The following is a 26,604-nucleotide window of genomic DNA, read 5'->3' on the forward strand; positions in this document are numbered from 1 at the left end:
ACATTCCTCTATTTATTGATGAGAGGGAAAGTGGAAAAGGGCAGAGCAATAAGACTCAAAGCAAATTTTAGCATATGAAGTTAAGCCACAAAAGAGACCAAAATCTAGGACATAGCTTTGCCTTACTTACACTACCACATGATGACATACACAAGGTCTTCCCTGAAGGGTAATGACTTGAACAACCAGTTACCAAAACATAAGAGGAGAAAATAGAAGAATTTATGTTTCATAAGGGTACAGGGATTGAGAGTGGTGTTTCACCCATTATCAAGGGCATTTTAAAGCCTGAAGAGCATTCTTACCATGGAAAATATCTGTCAGTAAGAGAACATCTGGACACTGCCTACCCACCAATGCACATACACCTGTAAACCAACCAACAAGAAAGCGAGTTGTCACCTGTCACTTTTTATGTTGGGAAGTGTCAACGGAGAGATGCCTAACAAATCATGGATTTCTGGTTCTGCCCTTGAAAGTCACACAACTTAGTGAACCATTAACTGGTTAAATATGTGGAGCAATTTTGCTGGCGTGTCACATGGTATAGCAAACCTGTATAATTTCAGTGGTGGTAAATCATGCCTAAGGCAGTGTGAGGCATTCAAAATAAGGATATGAGATATGTTTGTGTGGTGCCACCCTTTCTTCTTGGTAACAGAGATTCTGCATACTTCTTGATCACTGCTCTAGTTGCTCTCCTTCACAGACACTGTCATCAAACTGTAATCATTATAGTCACTCGCCAGAGGAGGAAAAGCTGCTGGGTGACTGTACCTTTTCCCTCTCAGCAAGCTCAGCAAGACAAGTTCTTTCTTTTTAATTTTTTAAATATAAAATGCTAAATATTTGTGCAAGTCTTTCAAACACTTCATACTGTAGGTCAAGTCAGATAAATGAAGTTGTTCCCAGGCAGAATCAGTTCTACAGGTGAAACTCGGAAAATTAGAATATCATGCAAAAGTCCATTAATTTCAGTAATGCAAATTAAAAGGTGAAATTGATATATGAGACAGACGCATTACATGTAAAGCGAGATAAGTCAAGCCTTAATTTGTTATAATTGTGGTGATCATGGCGTACAGCTCATGAAAACCCCAAATCCACAATCTCAGAAAATTAGAATATTACATGGAACCAAGAAGACAAGGATTGAAGAATAGAACAATATCGGACCTCTGAAAAGTATACAGCGTACTGTGCTTGATTGGCCAGCAAACCCGCCTGACCTGACCCCATAGAGAATCTATGGGGCATTGCCAAGAGAAGGATGAGAGACATGAGACCAAACAATGCAGAAGAGCTGAAGGCCGCTAATGAAGCATCCTGGTCTTCCATAATACCTCATCAGTGCCACAGGCTGATAGCATCCATGCCACGCCGCATTGAGGCAGTAATTGCTGCAAAAGGGGCCCAAACCAAGTACTGAATACATATGCATGCTTATACTTTTCAGAGGTCCGATATTGTTCTGTTCTTCAATCCTTGTCTTCTTGGTTCCATGTAATATTCTAATTTTCTGAGATTGTGGATTTGGGGTTTTCATGAGCTGTACGCCATGATCATCACAATTATAACAAATTAAGGCTTGACTTATCTCGCTTTGCATGTAATGCGTCTGTCTCATATATCAGTTTCACCTTTTAATTTGCATTACTGAAATTAATGGACTTGTGCACGATATTCTAATTTTCCGAGTTTCACCTGTACATAACAGACCTTACTTAACATCTTACTTCTTTGGCCCAAGGTTTAGTAGAGCAATAGCTTTTCCTTGGCTGACAGCAGGTCTGTATTGGAACTGGATAGAATATCACAAGTCATTCCTTACATGTATCTCATGAGGTATTCCCTCTGAATGTTCTTAATGTAGACTAGCAGAAAAGAGGGTGGGAGGGAAGGCCTGGTTCACAGATACACTCTGTAGTGTGGTAAAGATGGGAATTAGGTGGTGGGCAGATGTTGAGTTACAGTTTGAGTTGTTGCACATGGCATTCACCCACCCATGAACAATTTTGCTTGAGGTGAGACTTTGGGATTGGAGCACCTTCACTCTGCAGAATGGCCCAAGTGTCTGGGACTTCTTAGTTTAGAAAAAAAGATGGCTAAGAGGTGGTGGTGGGTAAATGATAGAAGTTTATAACATTTTGCATAGAAAAGAGAAAGTGGATAGAGAGTCCCCCCAACCACAACCCCACCCCATTTCTCCCATAATATTAGAATTCAATGACTGACATCTTCTTTAAATCTCTTGATGGAAATCTCCTTGAAATTAATAGAACATGTTTAACTTATCCTATTCATTTCAATGGGACTTCCATTGAGTAATTTAGGGACGATGTCAGCCAGTGTTCCTCAATGCAATTAACTGGCAGGAGACTGAGAACAGACAAAAGGTAGGCTTCTCCCAATGCACAATTAATTTATGGAATTCACTGACATAAAATATGGCTTAGCTAGCTTTTAAAAGGGACGATTAGATAAAGTTATGGGGTTTGGGTCTATTATGACCATGAGCCGTGGTGGCTCAACAGAGACTTCCCATTCAGAGGTCAAATGCCCCTGGATACCAGCTGCTGAGAGGCAACAGCCTGGAGGACTCTTTGACTACATGCCCTGTGTGGAGGTTCCCTAGAGGCACCTGTTTGGCCCTCTTTGGAAAATAGGGCAGACTAGAAGAACCTTTGGTCTGATCCAGCAGGGCTCTTATGCTTTGTCCTTGTGGAGTTAACAAGTAGGGATGGTTCTAGTAAGTTAACAACGTAACCCAGGTTTCCTGTTCCCGCCAAAATGAACGGGCTGAATCCAAAGGTGTTTCACCACTAGATAGCATCACAGATCCTACCCCTCTCTTACACTTGCCTATGTGTTCAGTTTGAAGTGCCATGGTAGCACTTCAATTTGTCTAGAATATTTCTTTTCCATTCTGGGGTGCAGACCTATGTGTTCACGTTGTAGTATGCTTCAGTTAATATCTCTCCCCAATTATGTCCCACACTGTCCACCTCTCAACAAGGGTACTTCACTGTAAACAATGTAACAGCTTTATTTCCACTTCCACTTATCACAATCCTAGTTTCCCCCACCTTCTCATCTAGCACTACCACTTATATTGCAAAACATGTTTTGAGTGGTTGGGGCCTTGTCAACTGTAGGGTAGCCCTTGCAGTACAACACATGAAAGTACACCAGCCTGTGCAAAGCATTCCTTAAAACAGTGGTTCTCTTTTTCATTGTATGCCAAATTCTAGATGTTTATGCATGGTCACTCAAAGACTGAAATGGAAGATTTTGCTTTTGAGTATTTGCACAGGGTAGAGCTGCTGACAACAACAGACCACAGAAACAGACCTCTTTTGATCCCTTTTTCTTTTGGGAATTATAATCAAGTTGTTACAGTAATCCCAATTATCAGTAGCAAGAATGAAATACTGTCTGGAGTACTTTCTCCTTTGCTAAAGATGTATTTGAATGTATTAGAATTCAGTTCCTGCCTTGAACAAAACACTGGCTCCCATACTGTGCAAGGAACCACCAATCAAAGTAAGAGGCATGCATGCTCCTTGTGCACCTCTGCAAAGTACACCTGCACAGTTTATGGAGACAGAGCTGCTGTGTGCCTATGAAGCCTTGCAAAAATGTAGTACTTCCACCATTCCCTATGGGAATATTGTCATAATTTTATTTTTGCAAGGGTTTGTAAGCACTTGGCAACCCGGATTTCTTCAAACTGCATAGGCATGTTTTACAGGGAAGTGTAAGAAGGGTCTCTCTATCTTTTGCATATTTATATACTACCCAAACTTGTGTCTCTGGGCAGTTTACAACAAAACAGTACAAATGAAAACATTAAAACAATTTAAAATTTAACACAATGAGGCACTTCACACAACACGTGCAAAGCACCTGACAGGGTTCTGTGGGGAGAGGGGGCATTCCAGTACAAAACAGTACAAAACAGTACAAATGAAAACATTAAAACAATTTAAAATTTAACACAATGAGGCACTTCACACAACACGTGCAAAGCACCTGATGGGGTTCTGTGGGGAGAGGGGGCATTCCAAAACCTAGGGCCTAAGCTGTTTAGGGCTTTATAGGTTATGGCCAGCACCTTGTATTTTGCCCAGAAACTTATCGGTAGCCAGTGTAGCTTTTTAGTATAGGAATAACATGGTCTCTCCAAAATGATCCAGTGTCCAACATGGCTACCACATTCTGTACCAACTGCAGTTTCCGGACTACATACAAAAGCAGTCCCACGTATTGCGCATAGCAGTAGTCAGGTCTGGAGGTTACTAGCATATGTACCATTGTTCTGAGGTCATTTATCTCAATAAATGGATGCAGCTGACATATCAGCTGAAGCTGATAAAAAGCTTCTCTGGCCACCACCTCAACCTGGGGCAGCAGGGAGAGGTTAGGACCCAGAATCACAAGCAGACTGTGTACCTGTTCCTTCTGGGGAAGTGTGATCCCATCCAGAACTGGCAGATCAAAATCGTCTTCCGTGTTCCGACCCCGCACACTAAGTACCTATGTTTTATCTGGATTCAGTCTCAGTTTGTTATTCCTCATTCAGCCCATCACCATCTCCAGGTAGGCATTTAGTTATGCCTTCTCCTGATGCTATTGATCTGCAGAAATAGATTTGGGTGTCATCAGCATACTGATAACACCCTGCACCAAATCTCCTGATAATCTCTCCAATGGTTTCATGTAGATGTTAAAAAGCATTGGAGACAATATGAAGCCCCGAAGGACACATGTAAAAGTTCAGATTTTGAAAAGCAACAATCTCCAAGGGACACCATCTGAAATCTGCCCAGGAGGTAGGAGAGGAGCCACTACAAAGCAGTTCCTCCTACACCCAACCAGAAGGATCCAGAAGGATACTACGGTTGATAGTATTGATAGGTGCCAAGAGATCCAAAAGGACCAATAGAGTGACACTCCTTCTGTCATTGGAGATTATCCATCAGCCCAACCAAGGCAGTCTTGACCCCATAACCTGTCTGAAAGCCAGTTTGAAATAGGTCTAGATAATTAGTTTTCTCCAAGACTGCCTGGAGCTGGGAGGCCACCATCCTCTCAGTTACCTCACTCAACCATGGAAGGTTGGAGACAGGCCTATAGTTGTTTTACTCTGAGGGATCCAAGGCAGACTTCTTCAGAAGAGGTCAAATAGTTGCCTCCTTAAGGCAAGGATACATGCTATCCTGCCTCAGAGAAGCATTTATCATATCTACCAGGCCTTCTACAACAACCCCGCTGCCAGATAGTATAAGCCATGTCAGGCAAGGGTCAAGAGAACAGGTGGTAGGCCACACTGTTCTAAGCAGCTTGTCCACATCCTCGGGAGTCTGATACTCATCCAGCCTAACTACATTAAGAGGAGTTGCTGGACACCTCCGCACCAGAAACTTCAGTAACTGTGAGGTCTGAGTCTAAGTCTAAGACCTCTCTAAGGAGAGGTCTATCAATGGCTACTAGTCGGAGGGCTGTGGGCCACCTCCAGCCTCAAGGGCAGGGTGCCTCTGAGTACCAGTTGCAGGGGAGTAATGGCAGGAGAGAGGGCATGCCCTCAACTCCTGTCTGTGGCTTCCAGCGGCATCTGGTGGGCCACAGTGCGAAACAGGATGCTGGACTAGATGGGCCTTGGGCCTGATCCAGCAGGACTGTTCTTATGTTCTTAAGTCGGCCTGAATGCGAGATCAGCAGTTCCCTGTGCAGTATGGAAGACACTGTGTCCACCATCATCCAGCTGCTCCCATTTTCTCTTTTCCTATTGTCCTAAATTTCTTTAAAGTACTTTTATTTCTTTATATGAAAAAGTACATACTGAGGCTCTACACACAATTGGTGTGTTACCAGGCTCTGCGGGGAGAGCGGGTAGCCTGCTCTCCCTGCAGACAAGCAGGGAGCCATCCCTGGGTGGCCAGATTGGCTGTCCACATGACTACTGGCTCCGTCATGGAGCTGGTAAGGGTGGCGGGGATTGGGGGCCACCCGCCCCCTGGAAGCCCAAGGATGCCCCTGAAGTCAGGGGGCTTCTGAGAGCCTCTCAGTCAGGGGTCTTCTCTTGAGTCGCTGCGGCACAGAGCTGCACTGCAGCATCTCATGACCAAAAAACCCCGGCTAATGGAGTGCTCACTATGTTAACCTGGTTTAAGGGGAGGGGTGTTTTTAAAGGTTTGGTGCCGGGAGCCATGCGGCTCTCGTTGCAGCACACGACCGTGCAGAACCGGGCTGGCCTCCCTTAGCCCGCTTCTGCACGGTCGTGAGGATAGCCTCACTGCCCTTCCAGCTTCAGAATGGCAGGGTCCAAGTTCTATTCCTTCCACATCAAACCTCTTCTTAAGGGCCCTTCTTAAATCAGAATTCCAAGTCCCCCCACCCCACCTGCTTTGTTTCTTATTATAGTTGCTAGTAAGAGATTTATACCCACATCTTTGGGTCCTCAAAAGGGCCCCTAAGGCAGCCTACAGTTATCAATTAAGCACAATAATCCTGGAACAAAAGCAGAATTCTGTTTAAAACAATTAACAGTATAAACAAAAACAATTTAAACAAAAGTAAGAAAGACAGAATTTTTATTTATTTATTTTATTTTACATTTTATATCCCACTTTTCCTCCAAGGAGCCCAGAGCGGTGTACTACATACTTAAATTTCTCCTCACAACAACCCTGTGAAGTAGGTTAGGCTGAGAGAGAAGTGACTGGCTCAGTCACCCAGCAAGTATCATGGCTGAATGGGGATTTGAACTCAGGCCTTCCCGGTCTTCATCCAGCACTCTAACCACTGCCCCACGCTGGCAGACACTAAACCTCACAAATTATAAATAAATGATTATATTAAAATGTAAAGGACTGGGAAAATTTAAAAAATGGTTCGCTCTGGTGTGGAGAAGAGGTTGGTGCTAGGTGTATAAGCTGTGTGTGTGTGTGTGTGTGTGTGTATGTATTATTTACACACACACACACACACACACACACACACACACACACACACACACACACAGTACATGACCTCTATATCATCTGCTGCTTAATTTCTTTATGTGTAATAATAATGTAATAATAAACAGTCTATGAAGAAGCTTGTGCTAGTTGTCTGTGTGATATTTGCCACACGACCAAATCTCGGAGACCAAAATGATGGCTTCAGAATGCAAAGTGCAAATCCCTTGGAAATGCAGATTGTGTTGAGGACCTGCAACCTCTTGCTCTCTGCATCTGGTCCTCTGAGCTGGCAGTCTTTGCGGAATTTTACTTCTTTTAGCCCTGGTCATCACATGGGTCATGGCAAGCATCGGACACATCGGTGGCTGTGGCTCAGCTTCTGCAGATGGCTTCAGCAACAGCGTTGCACAGGCCTCATGGGACATATTTTGAATAACTTCACACAGTGCTGCTTACAAATAACTCATGTCTCATTTGACTCATTGAAGACAGCAGTGGCCCATTTAGCATCATAGCTCCCTAATTTATTTCCCTTTAACACCTCCCGCCTATTGGCTTTGCCTAAGCAAACAGATCTGCTCCTCCTGTTGCACTTATAGCATCAGTGGCAATCTCAGAACAACATTACTGGCCGTAAAGAGACCTCCATCAGCCATTCCTCAGTGCATGGGGAAGGCATGCAGGTGTGCATGTCTTCCCCCACAGCATGCCCCCTCCTAAGTGTGCAGGGGCAGTTCATCCAAACCACCCTAAGTGCACAAATTAAATGCTACATTGAAGTAAGAGGCGCATGCAGGAGTGGAGCCATCACTGGGCCAACAGGTTCAAAGAACCCGGGCCGCTGACCAATCAGGGGCTGCGAGAGTGGCCCCGACACGCCCCCCGCATCTGATGTCAGACACGGGGGCGGTAGTTTAGCTCCCGAGCGGGGGCTGTGCGGCTCCTTCGGGAGCTAAACTAAGGCTGGTGCTGCGTTCACAGCTCCAGCCAGGAGCAGCTCTTCCCTGCATAGGCAGGGAAGAGTCGCTCCTGGCTGCACACTGCGAACGCAGCACCAGCCTAACTAGCTCCTGAAGGGGCCGCGCAGCCCCCGCTCGGGAGCTAAAAGACTGTCACTGCCTTTGCAACGCAGCCCAGGAGTGGCTCTTCCTTGCAGGGAAGACCCGCTCTTGGGCTGCGCAGCAAAGGCAGCGCCAGCCTTAGTTTAACTGCCGAAGGGGTCGCGTGGCCCCTTCAGCAGTTAAACTGCAACTCCCGAATGGAGCCTCAAGGCTCCGTTCGGGAGCCAGACCATGCCCCCCACATCTGATGTCAGACGCGGGGGCATGACTAGTGGGGGCACCCGCCGCGGCTGCACACGGGCTGCCGGCGGGCTGGCTATGTCCCTGGGTGCATGGTTGTGCAAGTCTCCCACACTACCTGATGTGCCAGCATGCCACCTCCTGGTGGGGGTAGTTCAGGGGTAATTCATCTGAACCACCCCTAACCATGCAGCTTAAATATGTCATTAGTATATTATTTAATTTGTGTGTTTAGCGGCAGTTCAAACAAACTGTCCCCTGTGCTATCAGGAGGTGGCGTATCAGCATGCCAGGTGTGGGGGACACATACGCTCATGCCCCCTGCTCCATGCATTTGAGAGGGCAGTTTAGAATATTGTATAAACAGTCTCAAAATTTGTATCACTGCCGCTCGGAAAATCAGGTGACAAGCCAGTTCCTAAGTTGTTAGTTCATTTCTCACTCTCATCAACAAGACTCTCTTTAAAGACTCTCAATATTTTTAAAGACACACATTTATTTACCCAAGCTTTTAAACCTGACTTGTGGTTTTAAATTGTTATAAGCTTTTAATTTCTGTTTTAATTTGTTTTATTTTGTTGTGAACCACCCAGACATGGAAGTTTGGGGCAGTGTACTAGGGATGTGCACGAACCAGTTCGGAGGCCATGTTGGAGGCCTCCAAACCGGTTCGGAAACGGACCGGTCCAGCAGTCCGGCACTGAGGGGGGTCTACCTTTAAAGGCGGGGGGGGTAGGACTTACCCCTCCCAACACTCTTCCCCCTCTGGCGCTGCGTTTTAGATTGAAGTTTTCGGGGCAGCAGCATTCCTCCCTGCTGCCCCTGCCCCCATCGTTGTCCGGAAGAAGCAGTAATACGAGAATGCATGCGTGCATCGCGGCGTGCGTGTGCCTGTCGCTGGCGCGCATGCACGGCAGCAACAGGTGCGCGCACGCCACAACGCACACATGCGTGCTCATATTACTGCTTCTTCCGGGCAACGACGGGGGCAGGGGCTGCAGGGAGGAATGCTGCTGCCCCGAAAACTTCAATCTAAAACGCAGCGCCGGAGGGGGAAGAGTGGTGGGAGGGGTAAGTTCTACACCCCCGCCTTTAAAGGTAGACCCCCCCCCCAGTGCCGGACCGCGCCATGTGGTTCCGTGCACACCACTACAGTGTACAAGCATAATAAACAAACACACAAACAAACAGCAGAATGTCACATCAGGCCTGCTCAACTTAGCCCCCCAGCTGTTTTTGGATTACAACTCCCATAATCCTCAGCTACAGTGGCCAATAACCAGGGATTATGGGAGTTGAAGGCCAACATCTGCAGAAGGGCCATAGTTGAGCAGCCCTGTTCTACACACATCTACAAGTTTTCCATGATGAGTGGACCTTCCATTCTGTGCTGAATGAAACGGCTCACCACATAAGTATTGGATATGTAAGAACAGCAGCAAACAGCAAACCCTTTCTAATTATTCAACTATTAAGTACTAATAATTCACTGGGAAAACTCGGTGTGTTTAGGTTGGTTTTATGGATGGAAATTCAGCACAATTTATTGTCATGTTGAACTGCAGCCCCTCCAACTGTTGTTGACCTACTACTCCGATCATCCCCAGTCATAGTAGCCAGTAGCTTCCTGAGCTCTGCAGTGCTTATTGCACAAAGGATGGAGCAATTTCCACCAGTCTCTGCTTTCCCAAGAAGTTTCCCCTGAAAATATGTCCCTGAGGACTTGTGACCACCAGGGACATTTTTGGGTGGCATTGTGCACTTACAGGGAAAGCAGAGATCAATGGAAATTACCCCCTCCCCCATGTGCATAAGTGCTGCTGTAGAGCTCAGGAAGCTCTCTGCAGCAGGGAGACTTCTTCCTGGTGCTTGGGTGCCCCATTCGGACATAGCGTCAAACCTCTGGTAGACAAAGCTGTGGTTAATCTGTGAAGCCAGGAATCATGCCACAGACAATTGATCAACTGCAGTTTGGCAACCTCTGGCTTCTGGACAGAGGAGCTCCTCCTCTTCCTAGTCCGCCCAAGCTGCATCCCAGCAAACTCTGCTCCACTTGTGTTGCCAGACTGTGGGCAAGGCGTCAGTATGTCAGGAAAGCAGCAACCATTGGCCCACACAAGCACCCATGCTCTCTTGGATTTATTTATTTATTTATTTCCTACATTTTATATCCCGCTCTTCCTCCAAAGAACCCAGAGTGGTGTACTACATACATTGGTTTCTCCTCACAACAACCCTGTGAAGTAGAGGTTAGGCTGAGAGAGAAGTGACTGGCCCAGAGTCACCCAGCTAGTATCATGGCTGAATGGGGATTTGAACTCAGGTCTCCCCGGTCCTAGTCCAGCACTCTAGCCACTACACCATGCTGGCTCAATGGAGGAAAAGGTTTTTGCAGGGAAGGGGATGAAGGGAGTACTGCATGTTGTATCTACCGTTCCAAATTGTGGTTATCCAATTAATGGTTGGTTTTCCTTTGCAGGATTACATTCTACTGCACCAGTCTTTGATACCGCCTAGAAACTGGGGCAGGCTATACATTTAGAAGACTTTGAAGCAGATCCCCACTTGCAATTTGTGGTGGCCAAAGGAGTCATTACGTGTCCAGCAGTGTTCCCTCTCAGGCACGGGCATGTGTGTGCACCCACTAGCTTTCTAATCTGTGTACAGTGGATTTTATATCTTTCAGAGGTTGACTCAGAATGGCCACACCCTGAATGCATGAGAGCACCCAATTAATTTTGGTACTGTCACCCAGAAAAACACACATTCCACACACAGGTGCAAGCAACTGGAGGGAACACCACTGTCCACGTCCACTGTAAAAATACAGATAATGTTCAGCCATGCAAGGCACCCTATATAGTGCTGCCCAACCAGACAACACACGCAACACCTTTATAGAAATGGCTGCCCAGGCAGGTGCATTAGATCAGGTGTTCCTCACACATGGTCAATGACAGGGTTCCTCACACATGTGCCTCTTCATCTTATTTATTTGAAACCTGTCACAACAGTCTCAATAGCAATTCCAAGTGGAGGTCCTGTGTGCCACACAACACACCAAGGGATGCATTGCAGGTTGCTCACCCAATCCAAGCCTCAATCCCTTTTGGCACGAAGCACATTACAGACCAGTCACCCTCTTCTTGACATATGCACAAAGGCCAGGCATATGTGTCTTGTGTGGGGAAATAACCTGGTTGTGACACCACCCCTCTCCTCTTACCCTCTTAAATCTCCACTTTTATGCGTTAAGAAAAGACTTGATGGCCAAAGGGCCAGGAAAGGAAAACAATGGTTTGAAAGCTGGTGCGTGTAAATCAATACTTCCACACACACCCCTTTCCCATCTTCCCTTCTTAACTCTTCTTTACTAGGTGGACATGATTTGTGGGTAGGTTACAAGGATTAGTCTTTGCCTACCAGAGCCCAACATCTCTATATTCACAGTAATTCTTCTAGATGTACCCATCGCTAATCCCATGTGTGGCAGCTCTCATGAGAGTTCGCGAATGAGCTGATGATTAGCGACAGGATGGCCAGTCACCAAGGGAAAGGCAGCAGCCCGGCAAATGGCCGGCTGTGTGTGTGTGTGTGTGTGTGTGTGTGTGTGTTGAGAAACAGCAGCCCAGTGAATGGCTGGCCAGCCTGGGGGTGGGGGGAGAGAAGTGGCGGCCCAGCAGATGGCCGGCCGCCGCGGTGGGTGGTGGGTGGTGGGTGGGGAGAAGCAGCAGCAGCCCGGCAAACGGCCAGTTGCCAGAGCGGGAGGAAGAGAAGCAGCAGTCCGGCAAATGGCTGGCCAAGGTGGGGGGAGGAGAAGCGGCGGCCCGGCAAACAGCTGGCCACCAGGCAAGGACTAGGGGCGCAGATGCTCTGCGCCAGGTCAGCTAGTACTTTGTAATTTCTGAAGCCTATTTCCTCAAGAAAACCTACAGAAGACATCCCTGGTCTGATTCCTTGTGTATCCTCACACACACCCTAGCTGAGCCCTCCCTGGTTTTGACAGTCCAATAGTGCATTGGCACATCAAAGTGATCCCTTAGACTGTGGTTCGATAGCACATCAGCTCCTTGCTGCACTGGCAGATTGGCACAGTGGCACATTAGTGAAGTATCTCAAACCCAAAAGTCCTACAGTGCGTAATACAAATGGTGTGAAATCCAGGTGGGACATGTGTGTGGACAGAAACCTCCTTCCTGAAAATAAAGCCACAGAGAAGCTCTCGTTCTTCTGGTGGAAGGATGCGAGAACCAAGGATGATTGAGATGTGTGTGGTTGGAATTCAATTATTTGTGTTACTAGGGCTTAATGTGTTTGTGCACAAGGCACTGCAGTGATGAACTGCTGGAGACCTCCCCTGCTGTCTCCATCTTGTCCTCCCATCCTGTCTGTGTGTGTGTGTGTGTGCGCGCGCGCACGTGCGCTGAAGAACATGCTAGGTGCAAAACATGCAGGGGAAAGCAGGCTCTCTCCGATGTGGTTCTGACCCTTTAAATCCATGAACTCTAGGAACATGGCATCCCTGTTGCCAAGCAGGAGGAGGAGGAGTAAGGAGATGGCAGAGAGTGTGGCATCAGCTCTGAGAGGTGCCAGCGAGAAATGCAGCCATCCTAGAACTGTTGCATTTCTGGGCTGCTCTGAGCTAACCTCTCTATGGTTGTGGAAGGAGCTTGCACACAAAACCCAGGTTATAGTGGCAGCAGAATGTGGATGATACAATGGTGCCTTCGAACCTCAGGTTGCAGCAGTAAAACTCAGTACCAATCAAATGTTCAAATTCAGGTTTGGAAGCAAAAGCAGAGCTTTGGTTGGGTGACAAAACCACAGCTTTACGCATTCGGACAATCCCTAACTCGTAAGAACAGCCCTGCTGGATCAGGCCCAAGGCCCATCTAGTCCAGCATCCTGTTTCACACAGTGGCCCACCAGAACTCAAAGCTCTGGCACGTTTACCTCTGGTTTGGCGTTATGTCCGAACATGACCTTAGTCAGGATGTTGGCCGGCATAAACATAAAATCGGTTTAAAAGAAGGGGAGGAGCTCAGTTCCAAGTGTGGTGTGGTGCTAGTATGCCAACCTTAGGTGGAAGTGTTAGCTCTCAAGTCTTGAAATGTCTCTCTTTCCCCAGCCGTGTCAACGGCAATTGTTGGGAAAAGCGCTGTGGAGTTTTGTATGCATGGTGCGAAGCAGAATGCCACACATACAAAGAAGCAATGTATTTAGCATGTTAAATGCAGCTTCAAAGCTGGCCTTATGTTTCTGGAAGAACATTTTAGCCAAGCTGAAAAATAGTCACTAACAGACATTATTGGAGGATATACATTTTTGATGCTGCTATCTCAGTTGATAGTAACAAAAATAAGAAAGTGGATTGTAATGCTAAGCAGCGCTTGGTTTCCCAAAGAAGAGCAGCTCAATCACTGATTACATGTCATAATGACTTTCACAACGCTCCAGGATAAACCAGAAAATTAGATGGAAGTAGGCGGGAATAATAGACACATGAAAGTAAAAGGCAAGCAGAGGTTTCAAGATGAAATTCCTTTTAAAAATGGGAAGGCAAGTAAAGACAAAAACTTCTTACCTATGTAATTTCTGCAGCAGCCACATGCTCACTAGCAAGTTATATTGCTGATATATTTTGGGGCACTGCTGTAGAACAGGGCTAATCCCAAACTGTGGAACTCCAGATGTTGCTAAACCACAACTCCCATGATCCCAATAAATTGTAGCAGGAGCCCCTGCTCTAGAAGGATTGCAAATATTTTAACTATTTTAACTATATCGGTTCTTGAACCTGGTTAGTTTGGAACTCAGCCCTCATCTGCTCTGCGATTGCAAAAGTGTTGAATGAAAGTGATGGCAGGATGAGAACTTCAGTTCAGTTATAAGCTGGGCATGCAGGGAAGTAATTGTGTGTCTGAGTCACGGTCAGCTCTACATAGATCCACTCCACTGATATGTTCAACGGCACTGGCAGGAGGAAAACATTTTGATGTGAGTTTATTTACTACATTTATACTCTGAGCCCTTTCTCACAATCAGTGAGAAAGATTAACAGGGCTTGAGGGTGTGCGAGGAGGAAGGATTGAAAAGCTTACCTCTCTACAGACGATCATTGCTCTGGCCGCAGAGATAACATCCATGGGTATGCACTTGCATCCTCTGACAGGGCAGAGGGTCAGGGACCAGAACACATTGCCCCAGCCACTGGCACTCCCATAATGCACTGCGTGATTGTGTGGTGCATTATGGGGATTTCCCCAGCAACAGGCAGGCATCCATCCATGTTGCAGTGCCAGCTAAAAGCAGCTGGCGCTGCACAGGACCAGGGAAATTGGGTTAAAGGAGTGAGCTCTCCCTTAACCTCATTTAAGAGGTTGGATGCATAGGTGGGTTTGCCACCAAAGTGACGCCGGGATCAGATGCAATTCCGATAGTTCTTACGAGTAGCCAAGACCAGGCTTGGCTTCCTTAGCCCAGTTTTGGCTTATCATAAGAACAACTTCATTGAAGCTCTTCTCATGATCTGTGAGAAGAGCTTCTGTTGGGTCTGTGGGGAGAGCGAGCTTAGCCTGCTCTCCCTGCAGATGATCAAAGTGCAGCCATCATGGAACTGGTGGGGGCTGCGGGGATCGGGGGCCGCATGGCCCCTGGAAGTTCCAGGATGCCCCGTGCAAGTGCGCGGGGCATCCTGTCGAGACCCCCAAGCCTGGGAGGCTGCTTGCAACCTTCCGGTCGGGGGTCTACTCGTGTGTTGCCACACGTGCAAAAAAATGAGGTTAACAGAGTGCTCGCTCTGTTAACCTCATTTAAGGGGAGGGTGTTTTAGGTGGGCTAATCGTTTCCACAAGCCCAGTGGTTCCCACAATCATTGGATCAGTGGTTCCCACAATCATCTGTGAGCCCAGTGGTTCCCATGATCACTGGAGAGCGGGTTAAATTCCCTTAGCCCACTTTCCAGTGATCGTGAGAATAGCCTCTTTGTCTTTCTGCCAAGGATGGTTCCCAAAGCAGCTTAGAATTAAAATGCACAAAAAGATACAATTTACAACTGCATACTTAGCAGTTGTCCATCTTGCACTTTTGGGGGGGTAAACCCCAAGGGGCTTCAAATCCTCCCCCTTGCAACAGCCCTGATCAGGATTGAAGCCTAATCTGGCTGCTTGTTTTCCTTGAAAGAGAAGCTTGCATTGGCATTTTAGGAACATAGGAAGCTGCCTTAGTCAGAGCATAGGTCCATCTAGCTCAGCATTGTCTAAGCAGACTGGCAGCGGCTGCTCCCAGGTTGCAGGCAGGAGTCTTTCTCAGCCCTATCTGGAGATGCCAGAGAGGGTAGTTGGAACATTCTTGCTCTTACCAGAGTGGCCCCATCCCCTAAGGGGAATATCCCCTAAGGGGAATATAGGCCCCATCCCCTAAGGGGAATACCAGGGCAGACCCTGCTTAGCTAAGGGGACAAGTCATGCTTGCTACCACAAGACCAGCTCTCCTCCCTTAGACCAGCTCTAGTATGAATGCAACTATTTATGGTTAACAATTCACTGGAGTAGCCCAAGACAGAAGAAAAAAAACAACTAAAAATAGTGAAATAACAAGTACAACTTGTTTAGAAAAGTTTCTAGTTTCTAGTCCATCTGGGCATAGGATTATTCAGACCCTTGAGGAGATAATGCAGAACCAATCACTCACTCGGGCTTCTGCTGAAAAACTGAAATTGTTTCTCCAGTTCTCTCACATATATTGTCTCATCCTGATGCTTTTGAGCATGGCTTTTAAAAAGGGAGTATACAATGGGGCTATTCTGACAATCAACAAAAATAGGGCTAGCCTCCGCTAGCCCGATTTTTGCAGATCGTCAGAACCACCGGGCTCGGCTGTGAGCCCAGTGTTTCTGGAGCGGCTAACCTGCTCCTGTAGCCCGCCCCTTTGCCTGGGTTTGCGGAGCAAGTGCTCCGCAAACCCGGGCTATCTGCTCGTGAGTAGACACGGTGCAGCTCCGCACCGTGGCTACTCACGAGAAGCCCCCCGACCGGGAGGCAAAAAGCCGCCTCCGGCTCGGGGGTCTCCCCAGTATGCCCTGCGCACTCGCGCAGGGCATACTGGGGCTTCCAGGGCCCACGGGGCCCCCGAGCTCCCCAGCCCCCGCCGGCTCTGTCTCGGAGCCTGCAATCATGTGGGCGGCCGATGTGGCCGCCCAGGGCTCCCTCTCCGCTCATGAGCAGGGAGAGCAGGCTTAGCCCGCTCTTCCCGCTCACTGCAAGAAACTGGGTCTCACAGATCGTGAGACGTGGTCCAATATTTAGGTCTGAATATAATCAGTAGGTGTGTAGATAGATAGATAGTCAAGGAAAGAGGTATCTTCTTTTTCATTCTCTTTTGGAACCATGCTTAATCCTTTTCTCCCAGTGAAGGGCACATAGCTTGAAATGCATTTGGATTTTGTAATAAACACATATTTGTCTACACTAGGCAATCACTTCTTCTTTGGTTCTGGTTTTGGTGCTGCCTTCCTTTTTTCTTGTAGTAAAAATTCCAACCCACAGAAGCAGCCCTTCCTTTGATCTGCATACTCTTCCAGTCTGTCTGGCTACCCTGATTCTAGTCTCTTCCCTCCAGAGGCCACGAGGAGCTGCAGAAGGACACTGGGTCTGCCTCATGGTAGAGATGCCAACTCACAGAACTTGAAAGTGGGTATTGCCCTGAGTGTTGCCATACTCATGGTTTCTATCTCGCTGTTGCCTCTGGTGACAGGTGTTTTTCTTTTTTCTGAAAAACTACAAAGGGCTGCAAAATCTGTCACCTGAGACAAGAGTGGGGTGAATTTACACATAACAAGCAACTATATTTGTTTCAAACCACCTTACATTCTTTGTGGGGGGCATTGTTTTCAGTCTTTGGTCATTTGAATTAGCCCTAAGGCCTGTCCATAAAGTAACAGCTCACCCAGACAACTTAGTGAGTGAGACTGAGTCGTGCATTTTGCAACAACTTTTGTATGTGTCACAAAAACTGTCTGTGCTACTTTCTCCTGAACATAAACATTTAGGCCTAGAAAACTGCACCTGCTATTTCCACCAGAGCCCACAGCCTGTTCTGAAAATGTCTTTGTGACACTTTAAGGAAGACACTCTGTTGAAATTAAGTGGTTGGCTGCCTTGACTGCTGGGGCATGTCGGCTCTGCAGACAGCTGCAAAAACATACCCCGGCTTTTAAGATAGCTCTTGGCAATGTCCACCCCCTCCAACCTTTCTTAGCTTGCCATTTAAGAATGGATGTGGAGATGTCTTATGAACACAGACAATGAAAGCGTCCGTCATCAATATTTCACCATGGTAATAGTTTGTAAGTAGCAATAAATGAGATGAGAGAAACTGTTAGGTGCTTGTCGTTAGATCAAACAGTTTTCCATATAAGCAACTACAGAAATATTTCTTGCTGCTGGGAGTTAAGTGTAGGACTCTTGACATAATTTTAAAAGGGCATATGCTAAGTGCTTAATAATGGTGCTGCTTCACACGTTATGAATTTCCTGCATTGTCTGACTTGGAAATCCCATTACATGCTGTCCCATGTAGTGAACATGTGTGTCTGTTTTGCTGATAACAGAAAACCAGGGCTTCCCACCAGGTGTACAAAGAGCTAAACAGACAAAATGCATTTATCACATGTGGCAGTATAAGTGTAGGTCAGTCATTCCCAACCTGGGGGCCTCCAGATGTTGCTGAACTACAACTCCCATAATCCCCAGATACAATAAATTGTAGCTGGGGCTGGTGAAAGTGATGCACAATTTTCTATCCCGGAGTTTTATCCTGTTTGCTCTGCCACTAATGGAGAGCCAGTTGGTGGGGACTAGAAACAGAGGCTTTTCAGTTGTGGCCCCTCAACTTTAGAACATCCTCCCAGAAGAACTCTGCCATGCTCTCTCCCTCAGGGTTTTTAAGAAACTTCATCTCTTTAGAGAGGCATTTTAATATTTTATTTGTAGCTTATATCTGGTGGGTTTTAACTTATAACTTTAAGATTTGATTTAACTGAGGTTTGTTTTTAGTTAATTGCTATTAATTTTATATTGTTTTCATATTTTTATAGTGTATCTATTTACTGTTTTTGTGAGCCACCCTGACCAGCTGCTGGAGGAAGGGTGGGATATAAATATTGTAAATAAATAAAAAGTAAATATCCACATATGGACATTCATCATATGGGAAGCAGTAAGTGGGGTCCCCCCTGCCGCCACAAACGCAAGTTGTTATCCTGTTGTTCTTCTGAGTTTTGCATGCATGAACAGTATCTAGGACAAAGGTGTTTGCCCCTCTGGTATAAGCATAGGCTTTCAGCTTGCTCCCCCCACTCCCTTTTTATCCATGTGGTGCTGCACAGTGTCTTGGGGAGAATTTTAGAATTTTCAGTAGGCTAGAAGGATGTGATCTAGGTGCTGCTGAACAATGAATCTTTTAAAAGCAGGCTAAGAAATATTTAAGACCTTAGTGGAGGAAGAACAGCTCTCCCAGGCATAATTTTTGGTGCTGGTTGCAGCAGCGAGCGTATGCTGTGAGGAAAGTATTATTTTTCTAAATGGAAGGTGTCAGATGGTCACGCAATGTGACTGCATGTTCGAGATCACTGCCTCCCATCTGCAATTTGTGACGTGTGAAAGATTCTGCCCAAATGTGCTCACCAACTGGAAATCCTCAGCACTTTTTTTTTCTTATCAGGAGAGACCAAGATAACCAATGGTTTACAGATCAGGGATCCTATCAAATTAATATCACTCTAGGATAAAATCTGCTTTAAATACAACTACTAAACTCCGGCAAACTTAACTAGTACATATAAGCCCATTCATCTGATTAAAAATCCCTCATAGTAAAATAAGGTAATGTTATAGTACAAAGATTTATATTCATCTCCTTTAAAGTAGATTTAATAAAAGGTGCCATCTCCTCCAGCATTAATTAGTGCTATCTAATTCCAATATTTGCTAGGTTTATTAAAGGCATTATTGTATATGGGTTGGCTTTCTCTGCCCATTTCTTCTCTGGATCCCAAGAGCATTATTTGCTCCTTGTCAGTTTGTATTGAATTAAATTTATCCTAATGTGCCTGATTTGGGAAGGCAAAGTATGGATTTTCTGCAGTACACAATCTTGTAGTGCAATTATTCCAAAGGGCTAAGAATTGGACTCACATTTGTGAATGATGTCCTGGGTGCAATCCAGTACCAACATGAAGAGGAGTTTTGCTGTTCATTTCAGTGGGAGATGGATTGCACCAGAAGTCAGATTTTTCTTAGTAGGGCTACTTTACAGATTACATTTTTAGATCGATACCTCAGGTGTTTTTCACTTAAAAATTGAAAAGGTGGATGCAAGAAACATTCATGTACAAATACATATCATGCAGGTATGCCCATCAAGTAGCCAGGAGTGGATTCAGCTCCTTGTTGGATTTTACTTGGTGCCAAATCTTGTTTTGTTGTTGCATAATACTCTCATATTAGAATGTGGCTACTTGCCCTTTATGGGCAATCTCTGAAAGAAAGGAATATGATATTGTTGCTATTTTGAGTTTCAGCAGTATGGAACAGTGCAATGCTGAGGAAACAAGCTACAGGTAAATAGAAGACACCAGTTTCACAGAGTGTTGGAAGTTCATGGAAAATAATGCGGGTCCTCTGAGCAGGTTGCCTTACCAGCAATGGAACCTCTATTTAAAAAAAAAAAAAAAAAATCTCTGTGCAGAATGAGTTTTGTTCTGGGCAGCAGTATCAAGGCGGTGTGAGCACACCTGCATTCAGAATGGGGCCTTCCTGATTCAACCTGAGCGGGATCTAAAATAAACTGGGCAGACATCCAAAAACGTGCACACGCCTTAAGGGAACAGTGCTTACCAGATTACTTCATGAGTTAAAACTTTACCTCCCATCTAAAATAGTAGTAAATTTATTACAGTCCTTAGACCAGCTTAACATTTAAAATAATACATTCCCATCTAAAGGAGTCATAGCTTTCCATAGGTACTTTACCTATTGTCTTTCATGGAAAATGGGTGACAAGGTTGTAAGATAGACCTGGCAATTTGTGGAATCACCAGAATCATTTTCACCAGTCATTGTACTTTCATATCACAATATCATGTTCCAATCTCTTTTGTACTGTGGATTCAATGGTAAATGAAGGCATGTTTCATAATTGAGCTCTGTGAACTTTGGTTGAAGAGTGGAATATAAATATTCATAGTAATAGTAAAAACTAAGAATTAAAAACACTTAAAAAAACCGCTTTTCTTAGAGTCAGAGCTGTACGTTCAGATTGTGCTGATATAGTTCAATGGGGTTTTCAGTTTTCTTCATTTAAGAATAGCCCCTTGACATGCTCACTAAGTGACCTGAGAACCACTTTCCTGTGCTGCTATCCCATGCATGGTGTGTGTGTGTGTGTGTGTGTGTGTGTGTGTGTGCGCGCGCGCACTAGTCATACGTGGGAGGAACCAATCATGTGGGTAGTAAAGTTGGTAAAGTTGTGCTGTCGAGTTGGTGTCAACTCCTGGCGATCTCAGAGCCCTGTGGTTGTCTTTGGTAGAATACAGGAGGGATTTACCATTGCCTCCTCCCGCACAGTGTGAGATGATGCTTTTCAGCATCTTCCTATATCACTGCTGCCCAGTAGAGGTGTTTCCCATAGTCTGGGGAAAATACCAGCCGGGATTCGAACCAGCAACCTCTTGCTCCCTAGGCAAGTTACTTCCCTGTTATGCAGTATTCACACACTCATCATGGTTGTGCAGTATAGCACCACAACAGCGTGGCTTCCATGCAGCTCAGTGTGTATCTGTGTGTGTTACTGGGGGAGAATGTTGTAAGAAATGCCAGACTGCTGCTGCCTCAGTTCTCCATGTCAGGCACTTGAGTACATTTGCATCTCCACCTGAAGGCATTAGAAACCTATAACTGGCATAGATATGAATACACAAACAGGTACACTCTACCTGACAAGTTTTCAACACTGAAATGGCAACACCATGAGGCTATTCTCATGACCAGGCAAAACTGGCCTAGGGGAACCCAGCCCGATTTTGTCTGGTCGTGAAAACCACCGGGCTCGCAGGCCAGCCCAGTGGTTTCCAACCAGGTAACCCGGTAAGGAACCCCTGCCCTTAAACCAGGTATGCAGAGCAAGTGCTCCACGAACCCCACTTTCAAAATCGTGTGTTGCCGCAGCGCAACTCCGCACCATGGCTACACACGAGTAGACCCCTGGCGGGGAGGCTAAATGCAGCCTCCCGACTCAGGGATCTCTCCAGCATGCCCTGTGCGCTCGCTCACAATCTTATAGCACTCATATGTACATAGGAACATAGGAAGCTGCCATATACTGAGTCAGACCATTGGTCCATCTAGCTCAGTATTGTCTTCACAGACTGGCAGTGCCTTCTCCAAGGTTGCAGGTAGGAATCTCTCTCAGCCCTATCTTGGAGATGCCAGGGAGAGAACTTGGAACCTAGATGCTCTTCCCAAAGCGCAGGTTTCAAGTTCCCTCCCTGGCATTTAGTCACCCATCCAAATGCAAACCAAGGCAGAGCCTGCTCAGCAAAGTGGGCAATTCATGCTCACTATCCCAAGACCAGCAATCCTCTTCTACTGTCATGTTCTTTGCTTGAACGGTAACTTGGCATCGATGCAAATGAAAAGAGGCAAATCCATAGAGTCAGCTTCTTTCTTTGCAACTCAAATATTGTGCATTATCAAGAGGCTCAGGTTACTTTAGATTACTTAAAAATCATGGTCTGTGTCTTATTTTATTTATTTATTTATTTATTTATTTGATTTGCATACCGCCCTTCCAAAATGGCTCAGGCTTATGGACCTTAATGGCTTATCACCAGAGTGATATTTATTCCTTTTATATATGGCATTGGTACACAACCTCCAGTTGTGTATAACGAAGCTGCAATATAATTTATTGGAAAGATGAACCAGCATATTAATTGGTGAAACAAGTGCATAGCCATAGCTACAACCCCACCAACAGTTAGAAATTCAATAATTTTGCCCATTCTGATGGGCCTAGCACAATATGGATGGTAAATCTCTCTTAGAGTGCAATTGTATGAATGGGTATAGAAACATAATAAAAGAAGTGTAGTCTGTAAATGGTTATAATCTGGCAGCCCATTTTCTGTTTAATTAATTATTGAAAATAAAAAAATTAGAAAAATGAGGTAGTTAGGAAAAAAAGAAAATTAAGATGCAAGCAGCATCTTAGCATATGAATATCCATTGTTGTATTGCATGTTACATAATACTGCTGAACCAAAGTACAGAAAGACCAGGGCATCCATCAGATTGTCCTTTAAGGTTCAGGAAATTGCAGATGGCCATATTGGACCATTAGGAGAAAAACCCACAATCCAAATTAGGTGAACAATATCACCAGCTTGGATAGCTTTAAGTAGAGCTTAGACAAGTTCATGGAGGACAAGTCTGTCAATGGCTATTAGTCTTGATGGCTATAGACTACCTGCAGGTTCAGAGGCAGGATGCCTCCAAATACCAGTTGCAGGGGAGCAATGGCAGGAGAGGGATTCATACCTTCTTTGCCTGGTTCCCAGGCAAACATCTGGCTTCCCAGAAGTACCTGGGGGACTACTGTGGGAAACAGGGTGTTGGATTAGATAGGCCTTGGGACTGATTCAGCAATGTTCTTTTTATGCTCTTATAAACAAAAAGACGATAAGGGGTGGAGAGTAGGGTTGTGCGTGTCCCCCCCTTTTCTGTTTTGTTTTTGGCCCGAATCCAAAACACCCCCATTTTGTTCTTTGTTTGAAATCAGCCAATCTGAAACACCCCAGTTTTGTTCTTTGTTTGAAATTGCAATATCCGAATCTGAAACGTTTTGGATTTTAAAAAATGGCCACAGGAAAAAACTAGTGGGTGGGGGTGCACAATGGGTGGAAACTACCACCCAAATTTCAGAGGAATTTGGCAAAGGGCTGATTTTTGGTGAATTTTTGAAGTATAGGATTTTTCCCATAGGGAAGAATGCAGGTTTCAGCAAAAGTATAGCTTCATGTTGGGGGGAAAGGGGTGGCCCAGAGCAGAGTAGGGTGGGTGGTAGTGCCCAGTGGGGGCAAGGAAGCTGCCAGAATTATTTCAAAGGAATTGGGCAGAGGGCTGATTTTTAAAGATGTAATGGAGTTTGCGCGTCTTCCCCATAGGGAATGATGGACCTCCATAATTCCTGCCCCATAACAGCACTTAGGGGGCACCAGGGTGGCCCAGAGTGAGTGGTGGTATAGAGCACATAGGGTGCCAGCCACCCCCATGGGTTGCTAACCCATGGGGTACTGAGTTCTGTTGTTTCTGAGATGTTTGAGTGTAGATTCAGATTCTCTGGTAGCATATGAGAGTGGATTCATGGTTTGTTGTTGAAAATCTCATATGCCACCAGAGAATCTACACTCAGAACACCTCAGAAACAACAGAACCCAGCACCCCATGGGTTAGCAACCCGGCCACTCCAATGCCACCCCAATGCCCCCCAGGTGGAGTTATGGGTCTTCTGAAACCTCCTTTATTCTCTAGGGGGGAAGAACCTTAAAGAAGCATAAACTTCAACAATTCCTAAGAAATCAGCCCTTTGCCCAATTCCTTTGGAATCTGGGTTGTGGCAGGCACCCCTTGGGGCACTGCCACCGAACCCACTGTTTTGCCCCTCAGGCCCCCTTTCTGCCCCAAATCTGCCCCAAAGACATGTCAACTTCAGTAATTCTTTTAAAAATCAGCCCTTTTCCCAATTCCTTTGGAATCTGGGTGGCAGCAGGCACCCGTTGGGGCACTACCACTTGACCCACTCTTCTGTCCCCAAAGCCCCCTTTCTGCCCCAAATCCATCCCAAATAACATCAACATCACACATCATCAACAACAGCATGGTATAGATAGAAAGTGTACTGCTCTACCTGTGTGCAACAGAACATGTGAAGAACTGTACCTGTGCACAAATCTGTTTCTGTGTACACTGTAAACTTGTACAAGTGTGGAACATGATATCTGAATACACAGTATAGGAACTGCTGGAAGGTATCTTTCAATAATATGCCCCATTCCTTTGGAATCTGGGTTGTGGCAGGCACCCCTTGGGGCACTGCCACCGAACCCACTGTTTTGCCCCTCAGCCCCCAAATCTGCCCCAAAGACATGTCAACTTCAGAAATTCTTTTAAAAATCAGCCCTTTTCCCAATTCCTTTGGAATCTGGGTGGCAGCAGGCACCCATTGGGGCACTACCACTTGACCCACTCTTCTGTCCCCAAAGCCCTCTTTCTGCCCCAAATCCACCCCAAATAAAATCAACATCACACATCAACAACAGCAGAGCTTTGAAAAAAATCAGGCAGATTTCCAAAGTTCATGCGCATCCACATCCCCCCCCGCCCAAAATGCAATTGATCTACACACAACAGTGTGAAACAACAACAATGAAATGCACACTGCCCCACTGGCCAATGAGGATAAAATTTACCCTTAAATTTACTTAAAAGGAATAAGGAGGAACTGCCAGCAGATCATTCCATGCTTTTGTTGGCCAATCTGCGGGCTGGAAGGGCTGGAAATTCAAACAGATGTCAAAACTCAAAATGGAGACTGAAGGAGAAAGACTTTGCGATTGCAAAATGGAGTTCCAAAACAGCCGAAACAACAAAACGTTTTGTATCCAAAACAGGGACGTTTTGTTTTGGCTACAAAATTTTCTGTTTTGAGCACTGGGTGTTTTGTTTTGGCTACAAAACAGCCGAAATGGCCTGTTTTGTGCACAAAACGTTTTGTATCTGAAACGAAACGCACATCCCTAGTGGAGAGATGTAAGAGTCCCAAAAGTCTGCAGTTTGTTAATTCTAAATATAGAGCTAAGCAGTTTTTTTGTCAGTCCAGGAGAAGGACTTTCAAACTGAGAGAATGATCTTTTACCATCACATAATGGGACTCTGCTTTTGAGGGATGAAATGCCCTACCATACTAGGCAAACATGCAATTTGACTTCAGCAGAATATATTTTCCATCTTGTTTCTCTGCTTTCCCCTGATCTCTATTTTGTAAGGAACCTATGACTTCAAGTTATTCCTGAAGACTAGGAACTGCAAACCGATTCGATGTCTAGCCAGCTTGACATCGAACCAGTTCAGTTCGACAATTTGGGGTTGAACCAAACCACCCTGTTTGGTCTGACCCCACACTGTAAACCCCCCCCCCCGCCATTCAGGGGGTTCATACACTTTTTTTTAAATCATTTTTTTGGTACTTACCCCCTCTGGGGGGCTTCTCCATGGCCTGGGGGGTGTGTACGCAGAGGTTCCCCCCTCCCCCTGCAGGCCTTCCTCATGCAAAAAATCATCCAGGTTTCACAGAGGGCCATTGTGCATACACAGCGGCCTCCCAAAATAGCCACCATGAGGGAGAAAGACCTGGATAGGGCTGTAGAATGCCCAAAGTGAGCAATATTTGGCATGAGGAAGGTCAGCAGGGGGAGGGGGAACCTCTGTGCCCCCCCATGGCCTTGGAGAAGCCTCCCTGGAGGGGGTAAGTACTAAAAAAAATGCTCACAACTCCCCCAACTGAACCGAACTGGGGGAGTGTTCAATGGGGGGCAAAACTTAACTGGCCCAGTCCTGGTCCAGTTCAGACTCGAACCAAACTCGGCCAGCCGGTTTTGTGCACACTCCTACTGGATAGAGATAACTTCCTAACTTCAAGGCTTTATATTTCCAAAATATGTGTCCATGTGGTGTGTGTGTGTGTGTGTGTGTGTGTGTGTGTGTGTGTGTGTGAGAGAGAGAGAGAGAGAGAGAGAGAGAGAGAGAGAGAGAGCGTGAGCCATTTTTTGTTTCCTTTCTCTAATCAACCTTCTTTATGTATTGAAACCATCTCACATATTTCAGAGGCTGATCCAAGTCTGCAACAACAAAACAAAACAAAACAAAACAAAACAAAACAAAAACACCCTTAAAAAAACCCACACCTATCTCTGTCTTTAGATTTCACAAACTGCAGGTTTGGGAGGCTCCTTACAACACCCTCACTTTCCTCCCCCGTCCCTTTGCTTGCCATCTGCCTGCTGAAGAGTTCTGTAGGATTCAAAAACTCACTGTTCAATGCTTTGTTACTTTTGGTTGGTCCTAAATAAAGCATTACCCTACTTTGGATTGTGGATTGTTCAGAAAGTCATTGAAGCAGAGTGAGGGTGGAATTCCATCTGTTCAGTTCAGTTCAGTTCAGCGAACTGGGTCACTTTTAATGGTTCACTAAATTATGACTAACTAAAAATTACAGTTAAT

Source organism: Hemicordylus capensis, chromosome 4 (genome assembly GCF_027244095.1).
Source record: "Hemicordylus capensis ecotype Gifberg chromosome 4, rHemCap1.1.pri, whole genome shotgun sequence".
NCBI lineage: Eukaryota > Metazoa > Chordata > Lepidosauria > Squamata > Cordylidae > Hemicordylus > Hemicordylus capensis.